Consider the following 9,510-nt stretch of genomic DNA (forward strand, 5'->3'; position numbering starts at 1 on the left):
GGTATTCGCCAATATCTTGGTCATCTGACCAAGAAGCATCACGTTGGCTTTGAAGCAGCTGCATGGTACTGGCATTTTGTAGACGTGGTTCGGTTATTCCCATTTGTCTCTATCTATTGGTGGGGAGGTATATGAAAGAAGGGAACGAATAAGTGGATTGAGGAATAAAAGCTCGAAGACAAAGAGAACTTCTCCGGGTAATTGGATCGCCCCGGCACTGTGGTTTAATGAGCGGAAAACCACTAAAAGCACAGGCCATGTGCAGGAAATAGCTGTCCTAAAATGAGTCTCCCCCATGAGCATTTTTCATCACGATATCTTTTTCTTCCTCATTCTTATTTTGGTTTTCTTTCAGCTGAAACTCTACCTAATGGTTCAGATTCCCCGGGTCCATGGGTCCATGGCCGCTTAGCTTAGACAGCCTTGTTAGAGACATGAATGCGGGGTTCGGTTTCCAATTGATTTGTATTCACCGGGACCTCCCCTTATTGGATTTTCTCCACTTTTCTAGTTGCTGTGGAAAGAATGTTGAGCAAATGAGTTTAAGGGGTGGTTTTCTGTTTACTTTTTTTCAGCCTACGTCGTCTCTCTTCCAGAACCTCACAATCATCAGTGTCTGAAGTTTCATGATGAATATTGGTTTCACATTTTATTGCTTACGTGAGGAAATATCAATTTGGAACTCGAATTTGTATTTGAGTTATGATGAGGAGTGAGGTAGATTCGCATTATTGAAGAAAGCGAAGAAAAAGGATGCTGCTATGGCTTGCTTGTGGCTCTTTCTTCTATTGGCTAGTCTCAGGCATGATAGTTTCAATTTCTTTTGGAAAGCAAGTGCGGCTCAGTCATAAGTGTTAGTAATAGCATGAAGTAAGTTGTCGGTAGCCGGCATTAGGTAAAAGGAAAAGCTTCTCAAAAGCATCCAGAAATATCATAGAATGGTGATCGAGATCACCTTCACGGGAATCATCCTTTGCAAATTGGGGGAAGGGAACCAATCAAGTCACCAAGAAGTTCCCGAAACTTGGTTTAGTATTAAGGTTCTTCTCTTCCAGCGTTTAGTATTCAAGTTCTTCTCTTCCAGCCCCCTGGCCCCTCTCTGATAAGTCAAGTTTTCAAAACGAAAAGCAAATGACAAATCTGGTTCGATGGCTCTTCTCCACTACCCGCTTTACTACTTTCTATTTTTTCTTATGTATTAAGTTTCCCTTAATATATAATTTTATATTACTTTCGATTTGTATATTTGTATTCCTTTGTCGTTTTATATTATGCCTAATACCAATTTGCAATCTTTTTAGTTCGTGCTTCGTCGGCTCCTCCTTTCTGATCACTCTCCCGCCGGAGATTCAAGACCCCCAGGCTCTAGCTCATTTAGCAGGGCTAAACTTCTATCTGAGTCTTTACGAGCAGGATCCGGGATGGGTTACGTTCATTCAGAACGAGCTTAATCACAATACCCCCCTGGAAGACATACCTGGGCGGCTTAAGCTCTTCCTAATGGAAGAAAAGCTCTCTTCTATGCGACAAGATGTCATTCAGGAATTTGTGGTGCTTTATCAAAGAGTAGGGCCTTATCTACCGATCGAGCCCTACTTGGTCGATGAAGCTTCGTTCCTATCTGGACCATATTCACGCAACTGATTCTTTCACTGTTCTCCAAGCGTCTTATCAAGATCTGCGGGAGAATGAGGGAGGATCCGTTTTCTTTCGAAATGCTGTTTCCCACAACCGGGATCTCCTTGAGGCGGAAAGCTCCGCAAGGAGGTGCCTGGAAGTGGAACAGAGGATCCGGTGGGAAGAAATCCCCAAGAGCAAGGCAAGTCTCGAAAGAGCTGAGCACGAGCATGCTCTCGACTTGTTTAAGTCGGAGGATCTTAGAAGGGAATTAGAAAAAAAAAGAGCGGGGTAGCTCAGTAATTCTGATTCTTTTCTCTTCCAGCCCCCGGGCCCCTCTTTCTTTTCTCTTCCAGCCCCCCGGCCCCTCTTTGATAAGGAAAGTTTTCATTTCTCAAATAAAAAATGACAAATATGGTTCGATGGCTCTTCTCTACTAACCACAAGGATATTGGGACTCTCTATTTCATCTTCGGTGCCATTGCAGGAGTGATGGGCACATGCTTCTCCGTACTGATTCGTATGGAATTAGCCCGACCCGGCGATCAAATTCTTGGTGGGAATCATCAACTTTATAATGTTTTAATAACGGCTCATGCTTTTTTAATGATCTTTTTTATGGTTATGCCGGCGATGATAGGTGGATTTGGTAATTGGTTTGTTCCGATTCTGATAGGTGCACCTGACATGGCATTTCCACGATTAAATAATATATCATTCTGGTTGTTGCCACCAAGTCTCTTGCTCCTATTAAGCTCAGCCTTAGTAGAAGTGGGCAGCAGCACTGGGTGGACAGTCTATCCGCCCTTAAGTGGTATTACCAGCCATTCTGGAGGAGCAGTTGATTTAGCAATTTTTAGTCTTCATCTATCATGTATTTCATCAATTTTAGGTTCTATCAATTTTATAACAACTATCTTCAACATGCGTGGACCTGGAATGACTATGCATAGATTACCACTTTTTGTGTGGTCCGTTCTAGTGACAGCATTCCTACTTTTATTATCACTTCCGGTACTGGCGGGGGCAATTACAATGTTATTAACCGATCGAAACTTTAATACAACCTTTTTTGATCCTGCAGGAGGGGAAGACCCAATATTATACCAGCATCTCTTTTGGTTCTTCGGTCATCCAGAGGTGTATATTCTCATTCTGCCTGGATTTGGTATTATTAGTCATATCGTATCGACCTTTTCAAGAAAACCGGTCTTCGGGTATCTAGGCATGGTTTATGCCATGATAAGTATAGGTGTTCTTGGATTTCTAGTTTGGGCTCATCATATGTTTACTGTGGGCTTAGACGTTGACACGCGTGCCTACTTCACCGCAGCTACCATGATCATAGCTGTGCCCACAGGAATCAAAATCTTTAGTTGGATCGCTACCATGTGGGGAGGTTCGATACAATACAAAACACCCATGTTATTTGCTGTAGGGTTCATCTTTTTGTTCACCATAGGAGGGCTCACTGGAATAGTTCTAGCAAACTCTGGGCTAGACATTGCTCTACATGATACTTATTATGTGGTTGCACATTTCCATTATGTACTTTCTATGGGAGCCGTTTTTGCTTTATTTGCTGGATTTTACTATTGGGTGGGTAAAATCTTTGGTCGGACATATCCTGAAACTTTAGGCCAAATCCATTTTTGGATCACTTTTTTCGGGGTTAATCTGACCTTCTTTCCCATGCATTTCTTAGGGCTTTCGGGTATGCCACGTCGCATTCCAGATTATCCAGATGCTTACGCCGGATGGAATGCTCTGAGCAGTTTCGGTTCTTATATATCCGTAGTTGGGATTCGTCGTTTCTTCGTAGTTGTCGCAATCACTTCAAGCAGTGGAAAGAACCAAAAATGTGCGGAAAGTCCTTGGGCTGTTGAACAGAATCCAACCACACTAGAATGGTTGGTACAAAGCCCTCCGGCCTTTCATACTTTTGGAGAACTTCCTGCGGTAAAAGAGACAAAAAGCTAAAAAAAAACCTCTCCTAACTATGAAGGAAGTTTCATAGAGATAGGTGTGGGGAAATAAGTTCTTCATTTGAAGAGTTAGTTGGCTGGCCTACCGGCCCGCAGATTAGGTTGGCTTTTATCGCCAACTGAACTGCGTAACCAAAGCGATTCCTTCTTGGTGGAGATAGGTGGGTCCTGGTCCAACCTAAGTCAGTTCGAACCTGACGGGTCGTTCGTTCGTGTGGAGAATCTCTCTCCTTACTCAGGATTTCTTTATCTTCGAGGCGAGGCATATTCATATGTCGAAGAAGGGGGAAGTGTCTCCATTTACGCTCATAGAACCCGGAAAAAAGAATATACCGTCGTTTAAGGACCAAGGATGCGATGTGAGAAGCGTAGGTCGGAGTAGCAGGAGTATGCGACAAGCAGTTGCATGTTTGATGTGGGTCTGTAACGAGATGAATTAGAACACTTGGAATCCTCGCGGATATAGCTGCCACGAGGGCTCTTTCCCACTTAATAGATTCATTCCTTCGTTACGGCGGTTGAGGGTACCTGCCGTTCAGAGATGCTATCAGAGTAGGAAAGTTAGCCAAGTTATCCTGCCTAGTTTAGATAAAGCACCCCGATCATACCAGACGCAACCCGATCATTGTATACATAACATAGTGGAATTTGAGTAAATTCTCTCTGCCTTTCCCATTTCCAATTCAAAAACCACTAGGCATAGAAGGAAATCTTTCCCGGTAGAAGGTTCTCAGTAATCAGCAGTGGGAATAAGCCCTTCCAGTCTTTTTCGCCTAAGAAGGTTTTGGAGGAGGAACCTATGGGAACGGCAGTCCTGCATCGAGATTATTAGTTGCTTACCGCTGCACATTTTATCAAGATCAACCTGTGGGAATAGCCGTCCCTTCCTTACCAAAGAAAGAAAAAAGGAATGACGCGGTCTGGTTTACAAGTAAGAAAGAAATAGGATAAGGGTAAAGGTGACGTTTTAGCTCTTCGTTCCGCTCTTGGTTTACAGGCTTTGTTAATCGGACCGGAAAAGGGGGCATTTTCTGGGTAGGTTTCCCTATTAAGTCAGCACCGGATCAAGATTGGAGACCCACCACAAGCAGAGAACAAAAAGCCTAAGAGTGGTGACCAACCATCTGCAAAAGGAGTAACAGAGCAAAGCGGAGAAGAGAAGGGGGAAGAAAAAAGGTTCCTAACTCATTGGATAGCTTAATCTATTGGTCAGGGATCCCATCTTTACTTTATTTAGGTGCCTAGACTTTTCGGGGCATAGGGTAGATTTCACAGTCCTTTAAGTGAATACGCCTTCTCTTTATGTATAGAGCTCTTAAAGAATGGATCAGCTCCTAGCGAAAAAGTCCAAGGTCTGAATACCAAGAGCGGTCAAACACAGTGATCGGTCCCGGTCAATGGGTAGAAAAGCCCGCCCTATAATCTGAAGTAGTCTTCGACTAGGTATATAAAATGGATAAAAAGAAAGAAGGGGAGGAGAGGAGATAGATGCATTTCACTAGGCGTATATGATATTGGAAAGAATGGAATCGAGTAAGCTTAGGCCAACCGATAAGTCATCTTTGTGTAACTTCCCATATGCCTACTTCTAAGCTAAAGTAAGGAAATAGGGTGAGATAAGCAAGAATGAGCCGAACGAAGACGTAAGGTTTGTTTAGATGTAGTCTTTGTGCTTTTCAAGTTGCTTCTTGCGAAATCAACTAAGTTCGAAAAAGCCATGCCCAGGTTTCCGGGAGTTTAGATAAGATATGTCAGCTGTTGGAGGATCAATATTATCCGGGGGATCCATATATTATGAGGGAGTATAGAGAGGGGGTCTAGAGATAGTACAGTCTGTAGTGAACCTATTCATTAAATGGACTTTTCCCTTACCTCTCATCAGCTTCCCTTTCCCTCGCCGGTGCAGTGCCATCTGGATACCTCATAAATAAATCAAGCAGGCCGGCTAGTAAGCGATCCCGAGGGGCTATCTTCTCTCCCATGCTGGTGCCTTGCTTAACTCAAGTATAAAGTGGAAATTAAAGCCAAAATCCGGGGTGATAAAATTCCATTTGAATCTTGAGATCCAAGAAGAAGGATAGCTTCATGAGTTCGTTCTGACTCCTAGCTTAGCTGGAAAGCTTTTGCTTGTATCTGGCAGTGGGTGTAACATCCATCATACTCAAACAGAAGAAGGTTTGCTTATCTAGCTCCAAGGCAGTTATAATCATTTACAGAACCAGGGTTTGCACCTACTGAGGAGGAGAAAGGGCCGACGACCCATACTAGAACTCCAAGATAAGATCTTTCAGTCGATCAGACGGCCGAGGCCTTTAATAAGGTCCGGTTGTGCCAACGAGTTCTTCTAGTTATGAATCGCCGTAGGGAGGTAGCATTACATTTTTATTAGCAAAATAGAGCTCCTCATAGAAAAGAATGGCGAAGAAAGTGTTAGAGTACTTTCTTTCTGTTCAGTCCTGGAACTTATTCTTTTCCGATCGACCTATCAACAGTAGCGATCATACCCCGTCGAGCGAGTTAGGAGCTGCTCACAAAGAAGGCCGAAACCAGATGAGATGGCCGAAGCAGATACCAGAGAATAGGTTCCTTCACCGAAGTCTACTTTATTTTTGAATTCAAATTCAATTGATGCCGCACAGGCTGACCATTTAAAATAGGTGGAAACGGGAGACTGGAGAAGATGATCACACTTTGGAAGAGAGACAGTCGCGTACCTGCCCCGGGAGGGGGCTTTTGTTCGATACAATCACTGAACTCAACCGCTTAGACTGGAGATGGCACTTGAAAACTCGTACAGAAATCTATCAACTTGACTTAGAGGAAGAAGTGGCAGGGGGTAGGTCGGCTGTTTTAAGTCCGGATGGTTCCTCTTGTTGGCATGGCGTTGGTATGCCTCGCTATCCTTCAACTCTGGATCCGCCATCCTTCAAAACAACAACTACCAAAACACGAACTCAACGGCTTAGAACCGTAAACCATATACCTTCTCGGTAAAACACATCTCAAACAGATTATTATCGAAATGAATGGATTTTATCGCCTTAAGTAAGAGAAAAGGTTTGTGCTTTCGCCAGAAATTGACTACCTACCCATTGATTGGATTTCTTCTTCTCCCAGATCCAATAGAAGTTTCCAATGAGTCATTGCCAACTGCTTTAGCAGGAATGATCGAAAGCAGCAGGGGTTTAGTGATCAAGCTCTCACTTTAAAGTCCCTGCCAGCAATACCAATCCCATGCTCTTCGATGGTTCTTACGCTCTGAAAAGAATCCTTCTAAGCTTTCCTCCTAAAAAGAACCTACGTTCCATTATAGACATAGAATCTATCGTTGACCTACCCAAAGTCTTCTTTTGGTTCCTAGAACCATGCAGGAAAATCACTTGAGCAGTGACAGGTCAGCATCAATGGTTTTGAGATGAAAAAAATCAGTCAAACAACACTGGCAGATCGGCAATCCGATCGGGACCTTCGCACTTGACCATCGTAAAGGGATCATTGTTGCTTGGTCGATCGATCCGTCCTTCCACCCCAAAGCTGGTAATCCAGATCAGAGTTCTTTGGATGGCATGTAATGGATTTCATTATGAAAAGGGTCATTTTTTGATGTTGTAAACTTCATATCCAGAGAAATGGATGACTGGCTGAGGGACATATAGATTACTTCAGATCTCCACCTTCCTATGCTATGTATGCCAACCTTGATCTAATAAGTGGTCTTAATTAATATGCAAGATAGGATAATATTATACAAATGGTTGGTTTTGTTCAATACTTAGGTAGGGCTGACTACGCCACCTCAGCAGCTGGGACTGGAATTGCTTACAATGCATCTGGCCACTGACTGAATTCGAAGTAGGGCCAGTGTATAAAGACCGGCTTATCTCTCTTAAGACTTAGTCCACTTTCTACTAGAATCAGATTTTCTAGTTTGCAAGCAGGTGTGCCAGCTGTAACAAAAACTTACGGCTTAGGTGGATTTCTTTAGTCAGTCTATAACTCAGGCTTTTCTTTATAGGACTCCCACACAAGTAAGTAGCTAGCTAGCTGGTATTGCCAAAGCCAAAAACACTGCTGCATTCGAAAAGGCGAACCGCGCGGACCCGACTTCTTCCTTTTATGCTGAAACTAGGGCTCCCTCTGGGTAATTCTACCTATCCGTTTGGACCACGTACCTAGATCAAGTCAATCATTTCAATCTAAGTTGTCCTCAGCTACAGCAAAAACAGAAGAAAGCAACAAGTTCTCCGTTTCCTGTTCCCAAAGGGTGTGAATGGAATCAATAATTATATATATATATATATAAAGTTGACGTAACCTGTATGCATTCGGTGCCCTCAAGTAGGTACGACTATGGATCATTCTATTCCTTTCCTTTAGGTAGTCCTAAAAAGCAAAACGTAATGGTAGAGGATGAAGGAAACAAAGAATGAAGTCTGCACCTTTGACTACTGATGAACCGCCATTTCGTTCTTTTCTTCTTTGTTCGGCTTTCACAAGCAAGATACCTTGAAGCAGGTGACAGTCTATAGCCCAGGAGAGTACCATTGCTGACATGATACAATTGGCCTTCCTCTTCAGATTTATTTAGAACTTCAAGCGTTCAAGGCAAGGTTGTGCAATCTCTCGTACCTGCGAGAAAAGGGCTTATTTACTACTTTTTATCGATCAATGGTCCACCGGTCCCATCCAATGAGTGGTATCTGAGTATCATAGTATCATAAGAAAGTTCATTTGTACACCCGCTTATCTTTCTATAGAAACTTGTCTCTAAATGATTTTTAGATAGGATGTTTCTGGAATTACCCCTGCTACGTAGAATGGGATAGTGTCAACGTCCTTCATTATAGTACCGAAGATGCTCGTAGGCTGGTCGATGGAAAGGATGGCTTTTATTCAAAGAGATGGAGATCCTAGTTTAGCAGCGGTTGCCCGTCCTTGGGTTTATGTCGAGCTTTTCGTATTAAGCACTGGGAGCAGAGAAATCCTAGGGTTGCTTTGTCTTCCTCTTCTGTTCTTAAATATAACTGAAAAGCATCCTGTTTCTTTAGTTGCCTCAAAGCTCAGGATCTCCCCATGTTTCTTCTGGAGATGTGTCAGTGGCTTTGCAATGATGCCGAAATGGCGAACGAAGTGCCTGTAATAGCCGGCCAAACCTAAGAAGCTGCGGACTTCTTTGACTGATTGCGGAGAAGACCAGTTGGCAATGTTCTTAATTTTGTGGGTTTCAGTGGCAACCCCATGCTGGCTGATAGTATGGCCCAAATAGGATAACTGGCGTTGAGCGAAAGAGCACTTTGAGCGTTTGACTTGCCATTGATCCCTTCTTAACAACTCAAGCACTGATTGCAAGTGGATTGTGTGATCTTCAAGAGAGGCACTGTAGACTAAAATGTCGTCAAATAACACCAGGGCGCATTTGCGCAGAAGGGGTTTGTTTGAGAGTGGCGTTCATGGCTCCCAAGAAGGTGGCTGGTGCTCCCGCGAGGCCGAAGGACATGACCTTGTACTCGTAGTGCCCTTCCAGAGTCTGGAAGGCTGTTTTGAATTCATCGCCAGCTGCCATACGAATCTGGTGATAACCAGCTCTGAGATCGGGTTTAGAAAACCATGAGGCACCAGACATCCAGGAGTTCTTCGACTATGGGCACTGGATACTTGCTGACGACAGTCATCGCATTTAGACAGCGATAATAAATACATAAACGCCAGGAGAAAAAAAAATATAAGATTTTTGGTCATAGAACCCCTGGTACCAATGTTTATAGAACTGTCCAGAATTGATAAAGAGAAGCAGCTTTGAAGTCATGGAGAACGAAAATAGGACCCTGGCTCGAGCCCATCTAGTGATTAAAGGTAAAGTGCTTCGGTACATTGGTGCAGGGGAATGCGTACCTACGCCTTTTAACTA

At 43.4% G+C, this 9,510-nt stretch overlaps 1 pseudogene; it reads left to right on the plus strand.

The window, feature by feature from the left end:
• The first annotated feature begins 1,130 nt into the window (after positions 1-1,130).
• LOC141027827 (uncharacterized) lies at positions 1,131-3,449 on the plus strand (annotated as a pseudogene).
• The last annotated feature ends 6,061 nt before the right edge of the window (positions 3,450-9,510 follow it).

This window comes from Aegilops tauschii, chromosome 7, assembly GCF_002575655.3.
Source record: "Aegilops tauschii subsp. strangulata cultivar AL8/78 chromosome 7, Aet v6.0, whole genome shotgun sequence".
Lineage (NCBI taxonomy): Eukaryota > Viridiplantae > Streptophyta > Magnoliopsida > Poales > Poaceae > Aegilops > Aegilops tauschii.